Here is an 18,522-nt window from a genome sequence, read left to right as displayed (position 1 = left end):
TTAGATCGGCAATCGATTGATCGCGCCTGTCGATCGATTAGCTCGGCGATCGATTGCTAATGCCTGCCGATCGATTAGCTCGGCGAGCGATTGATCGCGCCTGCCGATCGATTAGATCGGCGATCGATTGCTAATGCCTGCCGATCGATTAGATCGGCGATCGATTGATCGCGCCTGCCGATCGATTATATCGGCGTTCGATTGCTAATGCCTGCCGATCGATTAGATCGGCGTTCGATTGCTAATGCCTGCCGATCGATTAGATCGGCGATCGATTGATCGCGCCTGCCGATCGATTAGCTCGGCGAGCGATTGATCGCGCCTGCCGATCGATTAGATCGGCGATCGATTGCTAATGCCTGCCGATCGATTAGATCGGCGATCGATTGATCGCGCCTGCCGATCGATTATATCGGCGATCGATTGCTAATGCCTGCCGATCGATTAGATCGGCGATCGATTGCTAATGCCTGCCGATCGATTAGATCGGCAATCGATTGATCGCGCCTGTCGATCGATTAGCTCGGCGTTCGATTGCTAATGCCTGCCGATCGATTAGATCGGCGATCGATTGATCGCGCCTGTCGATCGATTAGCTCGGCGATCGATTGCTAATGCCTGCCGATCGATTAGATCGGCGATCGATTGATCGCGCCTGCCGATCGATTAGCTCGGCGATCGATTGATCGCGCCTGCCGATCGATTAGATCGGCGATCGATTGATCGCGCCTGCCGATCGATTAGCTCGGCGATCGATTGATCGCGCCTGCCGATCGATTAGATCGGCGATCGATTGCTAATGCCTGCCGGTCGATTAGATCGGCGATCGATTGCTAATGCCTGCCGATCGATTAGCTCGGCGATCGATTGATCGCGCCTGCCGATCGATTAGATCGGCGATCGATTGCTAATGCCTGCCGATCGATTAGATCGGCGATCGCTTTCCAATGCCTGCCGATCGATTGCTAATGCACACTATTTGCACACTCCTTGCACACCCTTTGCACTCATACAGAGGCAGGAGGTTTCTCAGTTCTGGTCGGGGTTTCTTGGGGCGTTCATTCCGGGGGATTTCCTCAAGGATTGGGACACTCCTTGATTCCATCCCTTGCCTGTCTCCCAAGCGCCACCCTGTGGGCAGAGCGCGGTACTGCGCGCCTGCCTCTCCCAAGATGGCGGCTCGGGTGTCGCTCCCCGACCTTCTAACTCTGGCTGCAAAAGGAGGGGGACACAGCAAGGAGCCCGCTCGCTCTAGTGGGATGCCTGCGCACGACGCCGACACCGATCCCACGGGTGCGATTTTCGGCGGCGTTTCCAATCGTGCGGACATCTCCTTCAGCCCGCTTCGGCCCGGGGGAGAGGGGCGGGGCCGCCAGCGATGGTCCCGGCGCAGCCCGGGCAGGCTCGGGGCGGAGCCGGGGCTTGGCGAGGCGGGGCACGGAGGTCCCGGGGACGGGACCCGGGCGGGGCCGGGGCGGTGCTTTAGGGGCGGTCCCCAGTGGTCCCGGGCGGCACCGGGGGCGGGGCCGGGTGATCCCGGAGCGGTACCGAGCTGTGCTGGGGACGGTGCTGCAGGGGCGGTGCCGGGCCCGCCTCAGGGTGATTGAATGCCCAGAAATCGCCTCCTCTGCCCCGTGCTCACACTGAGCTGCGGGCTGCAGCGTGCTGTCGGAGCTCCGCACACAGCACGGATTTGGGCTTCCCCTCCTCTCAAACCCTCTCCCCCTTCTTCCTCCTCCTCATCTTCCTCTTTGTCCTCTGTCACTGCTGAGGCTCTGGAAAGAACTGAAATTCTGCAGGGAGAGATGTCCTCTCGTGGCCCCAGGGACTGCCTCGGCACGGGCCACGAGCGCCTCCGGCCCCTGCCTTCTCCTGCTTGAAAAGATCACCTGGAGCCCGAGCTCGGGGGGGGTGAAATCAGCTGAAATCCAGGTAACTCTGTCAAGTGCCCCCCAGGGACATCGGCGGGGCTGGGGGATGAGGGTTTGAAACAGCAAATTCTTTGGAATATACACCTGTCCCTGTGCCGATGCTGCTGAGCTTCCTGCCACAGTATATCCCCACTCCATGAGGCGCTGTGAGGTTATGGCAGTGGGAATTGAGCAGGGAATTCGGGGCTATGGGCATAATTCACGGGAGCTAGCAAAGCTGACAGCCAACCCCAAATCGGGGCACAGCACAGAGAACAATCTGTGTGCTGCCCTGTCAGCTCAAGCTCCTGGGCTGGGAAGTATTGGGAGTTAAATGTATGGAATTACACAAATCACAGCAACTGGCATCACCCAGAGGGACAATCCAAGGCCCAAACAATTCCTCCACAGTCCACTCTGGGAAAAACACCCTGTGCCTGCCAGGAGCTCTGACCCTGCTTTTCCTACCAGCTCCTGAGCAGTGTCAGGGCCACCACGACGCCTTTAAAATCCAGATAAACCCCAAATCCTACACAGTGAATAATCCAAAGAAAGTACTGAATTGTTGTCATTAAAAGCTCAAAACTCATTAAGAATTCTATGACAACAGTGTAATGGACTCCCAGGAACCTCATGAATGCTCTCGGTTTCATTTTTGTGTATTTTTACTCCCTCATTTGGCAGCTTGTAAAACTTATCCTGGAATTCAGAGGTCAAGCAGGATCGACTTTGGATTGACCTTCACCTCTGTTCCCACTTTGTGCAAACACAACTCGTGCCCAGGTGGGTGAACTCATCACCTCAGCTTTTCACTCCAGAGTATCCCCTCCTTATTTCCCTGTAGATGAACTCAGATCCACTCCTCACCTCCACTGGTCATCCAAGCGTCCATTCTGTTCCCCACAGGCCCTGGTGGCCCCAGGGAGCTCCCTTGGCCTTTCTCCTGCCCCTCTGCAGCCCGAGGTCGCTACACAAACAGTTCTTGTGTCCCCTCTAAATGACCCCGGGTTTTCTGCTCAATGAATGGCATGACCCGTGCCCACTGCTCATGATTCACCCAACCAAAATCAAGAGCAAATGTTGCTTGGGCTTTAAGAACTTGAAATAACTCTGAAGCAAAAGAAATCACCTTTTTCTTCTGGTTTTTATTTTTATTTTTTCATTTAAGATGCTGGACTTGCCTCTGTGGATGTGTGCTGAGCTCTCACTGCAGGGGACTGTCAGGCCTGAATGGCTGTGAGTTCGTGTTCTTCTCAGTAGGGAATCAGAAATTATTCTTAGACCATAGAATTGTTTTCTGAAACCTTTCCCCTTTCCTCTTTGTGCCTTTGAATTTTTCAGCTGTTCCCTGTTGTCACTTCCCCTGCCTGACTTCTGTGCAGCTCCTAGCTGGGAAAAACTGGGAAAACTTAGGGGGTACAGAGGTGGAATTTTTGGCTGGATTTTTCTAACATTTCTAATTTTGCTGAACTTATTTCCCCAGTGAGAAGAGCACGAACTCACAGCCATGCAGGCCTGACAGTCACTGCGGGAAATCTGACACAGTATTAATAAGTAACCTTTCCTGAGAGCAGTCACCACCCCAGTCCTCCAGCCTTGTCAAATGTTTGCAATGAATGGAGCCAAGTTCTAATCCTTAATCTAAATTTATGTCAGCTTTTGTTAGAAAGATACCGGACAGTAAATCATACAAGAGAATTTAAAAATTGCACAAAGAATAACAGGCCCAGACCAAACCCAACCACCCCCATCACCGCTCCACCCCAATTTTGGGAGAAACAGTGATACAGTTTATAAATACTCTCCTTCCACACTATTCAGTCCTTCACCGCACATCCCCAGAGAGGAGTCCCTCAGACCTTGCTCCCCTGAACACCAGGAGAGCTGGAGTTTCACCCAGATCCCACATTCCCATGGCAGTTAATCCCAGCAGGGAGGCAAAGAGGAACCCTGCATCCTCTGACATAGCCCACAGCACGGGCAGCACCAGGAGCCCTCCAGGCTCAGACCTCTGGTGCTGAAGCCTCTGGGCTTTGGCTGATCAAACACCACAGCTCTTGGCAAAGATGGCAGGAGAGTCGTGATTCTTCCTGTCCTGAAAGAGAGGAGGAAAAGAAAATTAAGTCGACTGCAGAAGGATTCCAGCTCTCAACTTCTGCTCTGATTCCTCACTCTGGGGTTTTATCCATGACAAGTGACACCAATTCAGAGTGCCCTTTTCCAGCATTTTTATTCCTAACTATTTCAGACATTAAAAGGATGCTCATTTCTCTTATTGTATTCTTTGCTTAATTTTATTAGAGGCATTTTCATCCCAGACCCCACTTGTCAGTTCTTCAATCCTTTAGCACTGGACTTGGCACAAAGGGATACCCGTGGTGCTGCATCACAAGAAATCCCAAAGAGAAACCCCTTCCAAACCTGACGGAGAAAGCTTTCAAGGCACTCCAGAACACAGACAGCTTTTCCTGCCTTGTCAGGCCACACCAATTCTGTCCCATCCACCTGAACTGTGCAGGTGAGGAAAAGGCTTTCCTTGCTCCTCGGGAATCACTGTCTGAGACCACGGATGTCCATCCTGGGCAGCACCTGGAAACAACGTGGGAAAGGCAAAATGAGAGTGTTTTCTATCAGAAAATTACTACTACTAATAAAAATAACAATCAGAACTTCTGGACAAATTTAGTAACATCACTTTGATATGAGAAATACAGGCCATGCCCATCCTTCTAGCCCAGGTGAAAACAGGAAGGAGAACTAGAGGAAAAGCAGAGTCCCTTATTTGATCTCTGGACACAAACTGAGGCCTTTTCCCTGTGAAACCAAACTCACCCTTCCAGGGTTCCTGAGATCAGCTACGAGGAGGCTTTTGGCACTCCAAGAGCAGCTGGGTCACAGCTGGATGCGGCTTGGGTCTGGGAGACACCGTGCTCCTTCTGGAATTCTAGCACGCAAATGCCTGCTCCTGGCCCCAGGCCCGGAGATAAAATCTGTGGGGTTTTTCCCTGTGCAACATTGTTCACCCCTCCCAGGTTCCTGAGATCTGCACAGAGGAGGCTTTGGGCACCCCAAAGGCAGCCAGGGTTACAGGTGGGGGCAGCTTGGGGCTGGGAGAAATCCTCATCCATTTGGAATTTTATCAGGCAGAAACCTGGCTGGGTGCACAGGTCTCTGGACACGACCAGTGGCCCTTTCCCCTGTGAAACAAAACTCACCCTGCCAGGCTCCTGAGACCACTTAGGAGGAGGGGTTTGACTCTCCAAGAGCAGTCGCAACGAGAGATGCTCACACAGAAGGCCATGCAGAAGAGGAAACGAGCGCACCCGCAGCCCCCCAAGGCGCGCCCCAACGCCCCAGACCCGGCACCGCCAGCTCGGGCAGTCCCATAAAGCATCCCCCGCCTCCGCAGCGGCGGGACAGGCGGGGCCCGGGGTCCCGAGGAAACCGAGCGTGCCCGGAGGCGCGGCAGGACGGCAGCGCAGCGCCGCCTGGCGGCGGAGCAGGAGAGCAGCGCCGGGCCCCATGGCAGTATCGGTACCCGTGCGCCCCCTGCTGTCCGCGGCGATGCAGCGCCCGATGCCGAGTTCCACGCCCGTGTCGCCGAGGGAGAGGGGCACCGCTGGCTGGGGCCTCCCCGCCGACACGGACAGAAGCCGAAGCAGAAGCCCCGGTGCCATTGGCGGCCCCTACCCAGCGGGCCGGGCTCCGCCGGGCCCGCGGCCCCGCGCGGTATCGGGTCGGCCCGCTCCCGTCTTCGTCGCACCCGGCCCTGCTCCTGGCATGAAGCGCGTCATCGCCCCGCGCCGTCCCGCCCCCCGCGCGTCATCGCGTGCGTTCGGCGGCCCGCCCCGGGGGCGGTGCCGGGGGCGCTACCCGGGGCGGTGCCGGGGCAGTGCCGGGGGCGGCACCGGGGGCGGTGCCGGGGCGGTGCCGGGGGCGTTCCCGGTCGCCGTGCCGGGGTAGCCCGGGGAGCGGTTCCGGGAGCGGTTCGGGGGGCGGTGCCGATTGCAGTCCCGGTCACTGTCCCCAGTCCCCGTCCCCAGTCCTGGTCCCGGTCCCAGTCCCCGGTTCCGGTCCCCGATCCTGGTCCCAGTCCCAGTTCCCCGTCCCGGAACCCGATCACGGTCCTGGTCCCAGTCCCCAATCCCGGTCCCGGTCCCTGTCTCCAGTCCCCGTCCCCGATCCCGGTTCCGGTCCCTGTCCCAGGTCCCCGTCCGCGATCCCGGTCCCTGTCCCATTTCCCCGTCCCGGTCCCCGATCCCAGTCCCGGTCCACGTCCCCGATCCCGATTTTTCCCCCCCTTTCACACTGATTTTTCCCCCGATTTATCAATGATTTTTTTCCCCATTTTTTTCCCATTTCTCACTGATATTTCCCCCCATTTTTCAGGGATTTTTTTCCCCATTTCTCACTGATTTTTTTCCCCATTCTTCATGGAGTTTTCCCCCCGTTTTTCACTGACTTTTCCCCATTTCTCACTGACTTTTTCCCCATTTTCCCCCATTTCTCACTGATATTTTCCCCCATTTTTCATGGATTTTTTCCAGATTTATCCCCATTTCCCACTGATTTTTCCCCATTTTTCATGGACTTTTCCCCCCCGTTTCTTACTTATGTTTTTCCCCGATTTCTCATTGATTCCCCCCCCCCCCCCCCCCATTTCGCACTGATTTTTTACCCATTTTTCCCCATTTCTCACTGATTTCTTTCGCCATTTTTCATGGAATTTCCCCACCCATTTCTAACGGATTTTTTCCCCACTTTTCCCCATTTCTCACTGATTTTTCCCCCCATTCTTCAGGGATTTTTTTCCCCATTTCTCACTGATTTTTCCCCCATTCTTCATGATTTACAGGATACTCTATCGTGAATGGAAAGCAATTAAAGGAAGGGGGGAGGTTACCAGCCACCTGGTCAGCTCAGACAGCAGAGCTGCACACGCTTGTGAGAGCCTGTGAATTATAGCAGGACAAGACATTAAATATATTTACTGATTCTAAATATGCATATGCGGTAATACATGCATTTGGAAAACTATGGGGAAAAAAAGAGGTTTATTAAGCTGCAGAAGAAAGAAGAAAATAATTGGTTTACAAGGGATGGCAAGCAGTGGATACCAAAAGCTCTAGCCTTACAATTGTTAAAACAACTTCATTAAAGGAGTCGTTCTGTGCCTTCTTTGGGGTGAGGAAAAAAGGCTGAGGGGGGCTCCGACGTGGTTTGGGGCACCCCAAGGTCCCTGGGAGAGGGAGCCGGGCTGCGCTGGAGGAGCAGGTGAGTCGGGCATGGCGGGGGGTCATGGTGGGTGCCAGAACATTGAGAGGGAGGGGTGGGTGTAGAATGCATGAAAAACAGAACCTTAAAAAATAGCTAAATATAGTCTAAAAGGAATGTTTTATTGGCTTGTGTTTGGATAGAGGTAGGGTTTTTTTATAGATACTGTAAATAGAAAAGATAAAGAATAAAAATATAGAAGCAAATATAAGAAACCAATATATAAATATATTACATTACATTATATTATGTTATGAAAATAGAAATATATAAATATTCAGACTTTAAAAGGAATGTTTTATTGGTTTTTATTTGGTTAGAGGAGGGTTTTTTGAAAATAATATAGGCAAAAATATACAAATATGCAAAAATAGATACTGACATAAAATTATTATAACTATATATGCATATATATATGTAAGTATAAATATATAGAAATAAATATAAATATAAAATACATGTATGTAGTATGTAATATAAATAATTTATCGATTTTAATATGTTCTATTAAATAGTATGTTATAATAGAATGTAAATAGCATCTAGTATATTAATATACTAGTAAAAACTACATTAAATAGTATATAAATATAGAATACACAATATAGACATATAAATCTACAGATATAAATATGAAAACTAAATAGAAAAATATATTCAAATATAATTTAAAATAATCGAGTTTTTTGTTTCTATTTGGTTAGAGGCAGAGCTTTTAAAGAAATAATATTAAAAACTATGAACCTCCAAATATAGATGGATATAGATAAAATAGAAATAACATTAGTAATATAAATCTATGTATATAATGAATAATAAAAGAATATTGTATATATGATAAATAGAATAGCAATTAAATTGAATATATGAAATATGTCTAGATTATGACTAGAAATTAAATATTAAAAAATAGATGATTTATATATATAAAAGGTTTTTTTTTTCATTTGGTCAGAGGCAGGGCATTTTTAGTTTGGGTCGGGGTTTTTTTGGGGCGTTCATTGAGAGGATTTTATGACGGGTGGGGACTCTGGTGCTTGGAACTCTCTCCCTTCTCTGTCTGTCCCTGACAGGGCGGCAGTGCCGGGCTGAGTTGGGCGGCAGTGCTGCCGCCGTGTGGACACGGGCGGGTACTGCACCGTGCCCCTCTCAGGATGGCGGAAGGGCCCGCGGGCCGGGACCCAGCCCTGCGGCAGCGCTCAAGATGGCGGCCTCTCTAGGACCCCGGCGGATAGGCGTTTACATAAAACGCCTGCCCGCGCTCGCCGGCGCCCTCACGCCCGCGGCACCGCGGACCGCGCGGCCGTTGTCGGCACGCTCTGACACGTCCGGGAAAATTGTCGGCGAGCGGATCGGCGTCGGCGATGTAATCAGGCATCTTATGCCTACACACCGGGGTCCTGATTTTTTCCCGCCCTTTCTGCCGCCATTTTTGGCAGGTCAGCCGGGGTGCCGCCCGAGCCGCCATTTTGAGAGTGCGGACACACTCAAGATGGCGGCCGGTCTAGGACCCCGGCGGATAGGCGTTTACATAAAACGCCTGTCCGCGCCCGCCGGCGCCCTCACGCCCGCGGCACCGCGGACCGCGCGGCCGTTGTCGGCACGCTCTGAAACATCCGGGAAAATTGTCGGCGAGCGGATCGGCGTCGGCGATGTAATCAGGCATCTTATGCCTACACACCGGGGTCCTGATTTTTTCCCCGCCCTTTCTGCCGCCATTTTTGGCAGGTCAGCCGGGGTGCCGCCCGAGCTGCCATTTTGAGAGTCCCGACACGCTCAAGATGGCGGCCTCTCTAGGACCCCGGCGGATAGGCGTTTACATAAAACGCCTGCCCGCGTTCGCCGGCATAAAAATAAATATGCATAAATATAAACATAGACATAAACATGCACAAACGTTAACCTGCATAGATATAAACATAAACATAAACATAAACATAAACATAAACATAAACATAAACATAAACATAAACATGCAAAACAATAATAATAAATATAAATATAAACATAAATAGAAATAGAAATACAAACATTAATAAAATCAGTGAGAAAGGGGGTAAAATCAGTGAGAAATGGGGGGGAAAAACCATGAAAAATGATGGAAAAATCAGAGAGAAATGGGGGAAAAATCGGTGAGGAATGGGGAAAAAGATCAACGAAAAATTGGGAAAAATCAGTCAGAAGTGGGGGATAAAAATCAGTGAGAAATGGGGGGAAAAGTCGGTGAGAAATGGGGAAAAAATCAGTGATTAATGGGCGGGAAAATGCATGAAAAATGGGGGGAATAATTCAGAGAGAAATGGGGGCAAATATCAGTGAGAAATGGGGGGGGAAATCAGGAAATATCCATGAAAATTGGGGGAAACATCCATGAAAAATGGCGGAAAAAATCAATGAAAAATGGCGGAAAAAATCAGTGAGAAATGGGGAAAAATGGGGAAAAAGGAGTGATAAATGGGGGAAAAAATCAGTGAGAAATGGGGAAAAATGGGGAAAAAAATCCACGAAAAATGGGTGGAAAAATCCATGAAAAATCAACGGAAAAATCAGTGAGAAATGGGGAAAACATCATGGTGAAATGGGGCAAAAATCAGAGAGAAATGGGGAAAAATCATTGAAAAATGGGGGATAAAAATCAGTGAGAAATGGGGGGAAAATGGGGAAAAACATCAGTGAGAAATGGGGAAAAAAAATCTTTGATAAATTGGGGCAAAAATCATTGAGAAATGGGGAAAATAATCAGTGAGAAATGGGGAAAATTTGGGAAAAATCCAGGAAAATTGCGGGAAAAAATGCTTGAAAAATTGGGGAAAAAATCCGAGAGAAAATCCCCGGGAATCCCCGGGAAAAACCCCCCGGAATCCCCGAGAAAATCCCCCGGAATTCCCCGGGAAAATCCCCCCGGAATCCCCTGGAAAATCCCCCTGAATTCCCCGAGAAACTCATCCCGGAATCCCCGTGATAATCCGTCCGCTATCCCCGAGAAAATCCCCCAGGAATCCCCCAGAAAATCTCCCCGAAATCCCCGGGATAATCTCCCCGGAATCCCCGAGAAAATCCGCCCCGAATCCCCTGGAAGATTCCCCCGGAATCCCCGAGAAAATCCCTCGGAATTCCCCGGGAAAATCAACCCGGAATCCCCGAGAAAATCCCCCGGAATCCCCGGGAAAATCCCCCAGGAAAATCCCCGGGATAATCACCCCGGAATCCCCTGGAAAATCCCCTAGGAATCCCCGAGAAAATCCCCCCGGAATTCGCCGGGAAAATCCCCCCGGAATCCCCCAGAAAATCCCCCCGGAATACTCTGCAATATCCCCCCGGAATCCCCTGGATAATCCCCCCGGAATCCCCGATAAAATCCCCCTGGAATCTCCAGGAAAATGCCCCGGGAATACGTGAGAAAATCTCCCCGGAATCCCCGAGAAAATCCCCCCGGAATCCCCGAGAAAATCCCCCCGGATTCCCCTGAAAATCCTCCCGGAATCCAAGAGAAAATCCTCCCGGAATCCACGAGAAAATCCGCCCGGAATCCCCGGGAAAATCCTCCAGAAATCCCCGAGAAAATCCCCCGGAGTCCCCGGGAAAATCAACCCGGAATCGCCGGGAAAATCCCCCCAGAATCCCCGAGAAAATCCCCCGGAATTCCCCTAGAAAATCCCCCCGGACTCCCCGAGAAATTTCCCCGGAATCCCCGGGAAAATAGCCCCCGGAATCCGCGAGAAAATCCCCCCGGCATCCACGCGAAAATCCCCCAGAAATCCCTGTGAAAGCCCCCCCGGAATCCCCAAGAAAATCTCCCCGGAATCCCCGAGAAAATTCGCCCGTAATACTCGGGAAAATATGCCCGGAATCCCCTGGAAAAACCCCCCGGAATCCCCTGGATAATCCCCCCGGAATCCCCGATAAAATCCCCCTGGAATCTCCAGGAAAATGCCCCGGGAATACGCGAGAAAATCCCCCCGGAATCCCCTGGAAAATCCCCCCTGAATCCCCGAGAAAAACCCCCCTGAATCCCCGAGAAAATCCCCCCGAATTCCCCTGAAAATCCCTCGGAATCCCCGGGCAAATCTCCCCGGACTCCCCGAGAAAATCCCCCCGGAATTCCCCGGGAAAATCCCCCCGGAATCCCCGAGAAAATCCCCTAGAATTCCCCGGGAAAATCCCCCCGGAATCCCCGAGAAAATCCCCCCGCAATCGCCGAGAAAATCCCCCCGGAATCGCCGGAATAATCCCCTGGAATTCCCCGGGAAAATCATCCCGGAATCCCCGAGAATATCCCCCGGTATCGCCGAGAAAACCCCCCGGAATTCCTCGTAAAATCCCCCCGGAATCCCCGGGAAAATCCCTCCGGACTCCCCGAAAAAATCCCCCGGAATACTCGGGGAAATCCCCCGGGAATCCCCGAGAAAATCCCCCGGAGTTTCCCGGGAAAATCACCCCGGAATCCCCGAGAAAATTCTCCCGAAATACTCGGCAAAATCCCCCAGGAATCCACGGAAAATTCCCCGGAATCCAGGAGAAAATACCCCGGAATCCCCATGAAAATCCCCCCGGAATCTCCGAGAAAATCCCCCGGAATCCCCGCGAATATCCCCCGGAATCCCCGGAAAATCCCCATGAATTCCCCGGGAAAATAATCTCGGAATCCCCGAGAAAATCTCCCCTGAATCACCGAGATAATGGCCCCGGAATACCCGAGAACATCCCCCGGAATTGCCCGAGAAAATCATCCCGTAATCCCGAGGAAATCCCCCCGGAACACTCGGGAAAATCCCCCCGGAATTCCTCGTAAAATCACCCGGATACCCCGGGAAAATCCCTCCGGACTCCCCGAAAAATTCCCCTCGGAATACTCGGGAAAATCCCCCGGAATCCCCGAGAAAATCCACCCGGAATCCCCTGGAAAATCACCGGGAATTCCCCGGGAAATTCCTCGCTGAAACCCCTGGAAAATCCCCCCGGAATCGCGGAGAAAATCCCCCCGGAATTCCCCGGGAATATCCCCTCGGAATCCCCGGGAAAATCCCCCCGGACTCCCCGAAAATATCCCCCCGGAATACTCGGGAAAATCCTCCCGGAATTCCCGAGAAAATCCCCCGGAATTCCCTGAGAAAATCGCCCCGGAATCCCGGTGAAAATCCCCCCGGAATCCCCGTGAAAATCCCCCCGGAATCCCTGGAAAATCCCCCAGGTATCCCCGATAAAATCCCTCTGGAATCCCTGGAAATCCCCCTGGAATCGCGGGGAAAAAGCCCCCCGCATTTCCGGGAAAAATCCCCCCGGAATCCCCGATAAAATCTCCCCGGAATCCTGAGAAAATCCCCCCGGAATCCGCGAGAAAATATGCCCAGAATCCCCGATAAAATCCCCCCGGAATCCCCAGAAATTCCCCCCGGAATCCCGACAAAATCCCCCCGGAATTCCCGACAAAATCCTCCCGGAATCCCAGAAAATCCCCCCGGAATCCCCGGAAAATCCCCGCGGAATTCCGGTCCATTTCTGTAGGAGAATAGTTTGTAAGGATAGTGCAGAAGGCACTAGTTGCCAACGAGTTACAGCTGTACTGACTAGCAAGGAGTGGAAACAGCCTTGCCTGCCCAGTGAGGCTGGTTGTTATAAAAGCGTGGGTCAGCTGGCTGCCAGTTTCACTAAGCACAGCTCCAGCTGGAGGTGCAGAGCCTGCTGCAGTGTGGGCTGGAGCCTGCTGGCTGTGCTGCGAGGAGGAAGGGACACGTGGCCGTGCAAGGGATGGACAAGGTGAGAGGATGCTGTGTGTGGGACAGACAGGCTCAGGTGGCTGGGGAAGGGACAGGCTGGGGTTTAGCCAGTCGTACAGAGGAGAGGAGGAGTCGGTGCTGTGTGGAGCTGCCTGTGAGAAAAGGAGTCAGAGTTGCCTCAAAGAAATCTGTGGAGAGAAGGCGTGAAAAGTGTGTAATGGAAAGACTAATGTTGGTGCCTGTCATGTCTGTCTTGATATAATTGCTACACGTTTTCTCTGAATGCTTGAATTTAGACATAAAATGAAAACTTTATTGTAAGAAAGGATTGCATTTCTCACCAAAGTGGTGTAGGGTGGGGGATCACAACTCACAGATGGCCTGGAAAGCGGAAACGGCCACAGGGGTTACTGTAACTGGGCCTCCAGTACCAAAGCCCCAGTGGGTTTAAAGGCTAGAGCTGGGCTGGGATTAGCACGGGCTATGCAGCTGGGCTCATGCACAGGTCTGTCAGCACTCCTACCCGAGGACAGTCCCTCACCTAGGGAGAGGTTCTAGGCCTGGAGATGAGGCTGAGTTTGGGAAGGGTGATGAGGACATGGTTAGGGAGGGATGTAAATGCATATCAAAAGACTTAATTTTGAGGGGTGGCAAGCATTAGCTATAAACCAGTAAGTATTTACAGCTAAAGGCTGGAGGTGGGGGCTGTCTGAGGAGGACAGGACTGTTTAAGGCTGAAGTTGGAAGAGAAACCTTGGTGAAGCTTTTGCGTTAGAAACGGCCTCACCTGCCAAATCAGATTTTTGTCTTCAGGATTGCATGAGTGAGGATGCCACAGCCAAGGAAAAGGTTCAGGTTTGGGAGGCAAAGGCGAGTTAGGCAGGGCTGCAGGGCTGGGGCTTGGCTGTTTCCATACTGCTCAGGGCAGCAAAGGGTAGCTGGCTCACTGGGCCTTGGATCTAGAACTCTTTCTGGAACAAGGTGGAGAGCTGAGGTTCATGCAAGGAAGGGGCCAGGAATTCTTTGTCTGACTGGAAAATGCCAGAGGGGCAGTGTGTGACTCGGATAGGATGATATGTTCGTCTGGCGAGAGTCACAAAAGAATATTTTGGTTTACTGATAACTGGGCAGCTCAGAAGTTACTACTTGACTTAGTTGCTGCTCCCATCTGTTGCACACATAAACAGAGCAAAGCAGACGAATTCTCTCGGAGCCTGAGGTCTTTGACTGGCCCTCCAAAAATGCTGCCCGCTAAAAAACAGACGTGGGGGAGGAAAGTTGTCAGATACAATAGAGCAAGAAAAGGCCACGGGCTTCAAAGTGCCCTCCAGCAGACCATGGAAGTGACGTGTCTGGAAGTGAAACCAGCAGTCTGCTTCCCCAGCCTCCTGGAAGCCTCTAACAGCTACACAGGCAGTGAGGGGAGAGAACAATTCAACCTAAAAATAATTTTCAGTAGCGTTCTGCACTGCTGTTAAAAATACTGCAACCAGGGAATGTGGTGTGGTGATAACTATTAGGCCTGTAAGTCTGGTAACTGGGGCTTTTAGCTCAAACATCTCGGTATGGCTACTTTGAGCCTTGTAAAAGCTGCGTTAAGTCCAATTTCTTGGGTAGTTCTACTAGCTCTAGCCTTGCTTTTCATCCCCTCAGTAACAAAGCAACTCCCTCTCGAGAATGTTATTTACTTTCCATATGATGTGCCTACCAATTTCTGGAATTGCAAATGTCTTTGGATACATGCGTAAATTTAAGTTTCAAGAAAGCTGTCAAGCTAAAACAAAGGCTTGCCATAATGCAGAAGAAAATGTTTTATGGAAGAACTGAGAGGTCCCTACCTGGGCATAGAATTTGCTATACGAAGGTGTGTTCCAAACGGATCTGCCATCTAAACAAGCAGAAAAATAGTTGGAATGTAGTGAGTTCAATTTAACTATTGCTAGAAATAGGAATTATTAGCAGAGCTTGGAGCATGATATCACTAGCAGCAGTAAGACGCTTTTAGCTTGCTTCTCATCAATTACTTGTAAAAAGCATTTGTACCTAGTGTGTAGCAATTAATATTTCCCCATTTTCTTCCCCCCCGCCCCCCAGTCTCAGGTACTCCTTTTATTTTACCCTTTTCTGTCTTGTAACATCACCTTCCTTTATTTTATTCTATCTTCTGTTCTCAGAACATCGCAGCATCCTCTGTCAATGTGAAAGCATTTGTTCATCCTGTCTTGGAATGGCTGTCAATGTTGCCCTCTTCTGGATCACTTTTTTTTTTTTTTTTTTTTTTTTTTTTTTAACAATATGTTGCTAAATGTCAGGAAAATTAATCCACAAACACCAGCGGTTTATGTCCAAAAAGGAAACAGAGGAGTCCTTTTTGCTTTATTCGAATAAAGGGAGAGGCCATGGGACATTCCCCTGGGATCTCTCAAATTTTTGGAGGACGCAGCCTCCTTTTATCCTATTTTCCCGGCCGCATTTCCTCTCTCTTTTCCCATTGGCTGAGGTACTTGAGAGGCACAGACTTCCCGAACGCCTGATACCTGAAATTCCCCTCTAATGTATAACCCTCCCTTTTAATTTTTAATTCTTATAGAATTCATAGTTTCCCCCCGTTGCTTCTTTCATCTTTCGATATCCAATTTCATTTATCAGCAGCCCTGCAGTTTGTTTGTAAAGGCAACTATCTCTTTCCATTCATCAATCAGTGGAATCCATCCCATTGTTTCTTTATCTCTCAGTGCTAGCCTTATCTACAGGCTGATCCACAGCTCATTTGTAAAGACAAATTCAACATTCCTCTCAGCTAATAAATGAGAAGTTAGCTGAAAAAAGTAAAAACTGGATTTTTTTTCCGGTGTGTGTCGGACAATACAGTGGAGAGAATTTGCGGGAGGATGATCGAGGATATCCTATTATAATATCGTTCTCGGACATTTTACTATTTTAGATCATCAGTTGTATTCTGAAAGAAATCTATTTTAATGATATGTGTACGTTTGCACGAAGTTATAGTTAAATATAGCTTGCGGCTGGCTCTTTAATGAATAGGGGTATTTTTGGTTTTAATTCAATATTTTATGCTTGTGGTGTGTAGTGTGCTGATTTATTTTTTAATGTTCTTTACTACGTGCGCTTTTGTTTTTGAGTGAAGGTAACTTTCTGGATGGCTTGTATTTGAGGCAGAATGAATTGAAGTAGGTTTTTAAAACTGATTTTTTCATATGTACGATGGGGAGTTTAGTAGGGGCAGCTCTGATGGTGGGGGCTTGGTTGTTAATTTTATCAGACGGCTTTTGTTAGATACAGCTTTTAATTCTGAAAGTTTTTTTTTCTAATGTCGTGCTTTGAAGGTGGTTTTCGAGGATGTATGGTATAGCTTTATTTTGTTTGTAGATGGTGTATGATAAGGGCTATGGTCTATTTATCTAATGCCATGTTTTTTCATTCAGGTGTTGATAAGGGAGTTCTTGAATGGCGTTTTGTGTTGTTTTTGTTTTTGGTGGGGCGTTGTTTTTAAAGGATACCTTGATAAGGTTTGCCGATGGCGTTCTAGCCTGTAGCATAAGGCATAGGTAGTTTTTGAATTATTTTGTGGTGGCTTTGATTCTTGCCAGTATGTAGTGTTTGTTTGAGGTAATGCTGTGTAGCTAATTTCTGTTTTCTTATTAATATTAGAATTGGAGTGTTGTAGTATATGGGCTGTTATTATATCCTAGGGGTTCTATTTATTTGGTTTGATTGTTTTCTAGTTATGGATAATTTTTCTCAAAAAACCATTTTCAGGATTTCAGGCGTGACACAAAAGAACACTCAGATTGCTGGAAGGGAAACGTGTGCCCAGATTGTCTCGAAGCAGTGCTGCTGTCGGTTCTCGTTCAGTTGTGTCTTCTGAAAATGAGACTGTTGTATTCATTGCGCTGTGCTAAACACTTGTCATTCTCCAATGCCAGGAAACAGATGAAGCTTGAAGAAAGAGGAAGGAATTTGGAAGCGTACAAACAAGCTGAGAAGAGGTTCAGAGATCAGGGTGCTCACTGGCAGCAGGGGCTGGGGTTAGGGCTGAGCAGGAGCAAAGCCGGAGCACATCAACCTCACCTCGTGTTTTCTCGGGGGCTTTATGGCCCTGGCAAGAGAGAGATGTTCACTGATGAGTCCCAGGCCGAGCCGTGAGCACAGCATGTTGTGTTGGAGCTGGGGGTTTTTTTTGAGACGTTCAGCAGCCACACTCTCTAGTCAAGAGTCCTGAGGTTTGTTGCTGCTCCACTTTCATCCTCATATCCAGCTTCCAGCCCTTTTCTTCTCTCTGTCCAGTGTGTCTTTTGTGTTCCTTTCTTGTCCTGTGTGCTCCCCATCCCATTCCCGTTCCCTACGGAGGGGGAGGGTGTGGAGACTGGGGGCTCCGACGTGGTTTGGGGCACCCCAAGGTCCCTGGGAAAGGGAGCCGGGCTGCGCTGGAGGAGCAGGTGAGTCGGGCATGGGGGGGGGGGGGGGGGGGGGGGGGGGGGGGTCATGGTGGGTGCCAGAACATTGAGAGGGAGGGGTGGGTGTAGAATGCATGAAAAACAGAACCATAAAAAATACCTAAATATAGTCTAAAAGGAATGTTTAAATGCTTTTTATTTGGGTAGAGGCACGGTTTTTATAGCTAATATAAAAATAAAATATAAAGAATAGAACTAGATTGGTATACATGTAAAGTATCATGAAATATAAGTAGCAAATATCTATGAAAAATCTAGTGTATAACAGAAATAATGCAAATATAAGAATATGTATAAATATAAAATAGAGCTATGAGAATGGTAATAAGAATGGGGTAAAACATCAGTGAGAAATGGAAAAAAACCACATGAAAAATGGGGAAAATCAGTGAGAAATGGAGAAAAATCAGTGAAAAACGGGGGGGGAATCTTTGAAAAATGGGGAAAAAAAATCCGTGAGAAATGGGGGAAAAAAAATCCATGAAAAATGGGGGAATAAATCAGTGAGAAACGGGGAAAAGTGGGGGAAAAAATCAATGAGAAATGGGGAAAAAATCAGTGAGAAATGGGGGAAAAAATCCGTGACGAATGGCGGGAAAAGTCATTAAGAAATGGGGGAAAAATCAGTGAGAAACAGGGAAAAAAAATCAATGAGAAATGGGGGAAAATTTGGGACAAAATCAGCGAGAAATGGGGGAAAAAGCAGTGGTAAATGGGGGAATATTCAGTGAAAAATGGGGGAATATTCAGTGAGAAATGGGGGGGGGGGGGAAATCAGTGAGAAAGGGGAAAAAATCCATGGAAAACAGGCAAACAATCCATGGGCAATGGCGGGAACAGAGCGAGCTGTTGTCGCTCGTGCTGTGGTGGCCGATGCTGTGGGAAAAAATAAGTGAAAATGGGGCAATAATCATGAAATGGGGAGAAAATCAGTGATTAATGAAGGGGGGAAAAATGCATGGAAAATGGGGGGAAAATTCAGAGAGAAATGGGGGCAAAAATCAGTGAGCAATGGGGGGGGAAAATCGGGAAATATCCATGGAAAAATGGGGGGAAAAAATCAGTGAGAAATGGGGGAAAAAATCAGTGAGAAATGGGGGAAACATCATGGTGAAATGGGGAAAAAAAAATCTTTGATAAATT

General features: G+C 49.3%; 1 long non-coding RNA gene across 1 annotated transcript; it reads left to right on the top strand.

Moving 5' to 3' along the window:
* The first annotated feature begins 1,497 nt into the window (after positions 1-1,497).
* On the top strand, positions 1,498-3,714 carry LOC148217683 (uncharacterized). The gene is made up of 2 exons (XR_015800870.1): positions 1,498-1,932; positions 2,595-3,714. It is a non-coding gene; the product is annotated as an uncharacterized LOC148217683 (long non-coding RNA).
* The last annotated feature ends 14,808 nt before the right edge of the window (positions 3,715-18,522 follow it).

Source organism: Sturnus vulgaris, unplaced genomic scaffold (assembly GCF_052056855.1).
Source record: "Sturnus vulgaris isolate bStuVul1 unplaced genomic scaffold, bStuVul1.hap1 Scaffold_499, whole genome shotgun sequence".
Lineage (NCBI taxonomy): Eukaryota > Metazoa > Chordata > Aves > Passeriformes > Sturnidae > Sturnus > Sturnus vulgaris.
The sequence above is the reverse complement of the archived record's forward strand: the minus strand, read 5'-3'. Positions and strand labels throughout refer to the sequence as shown.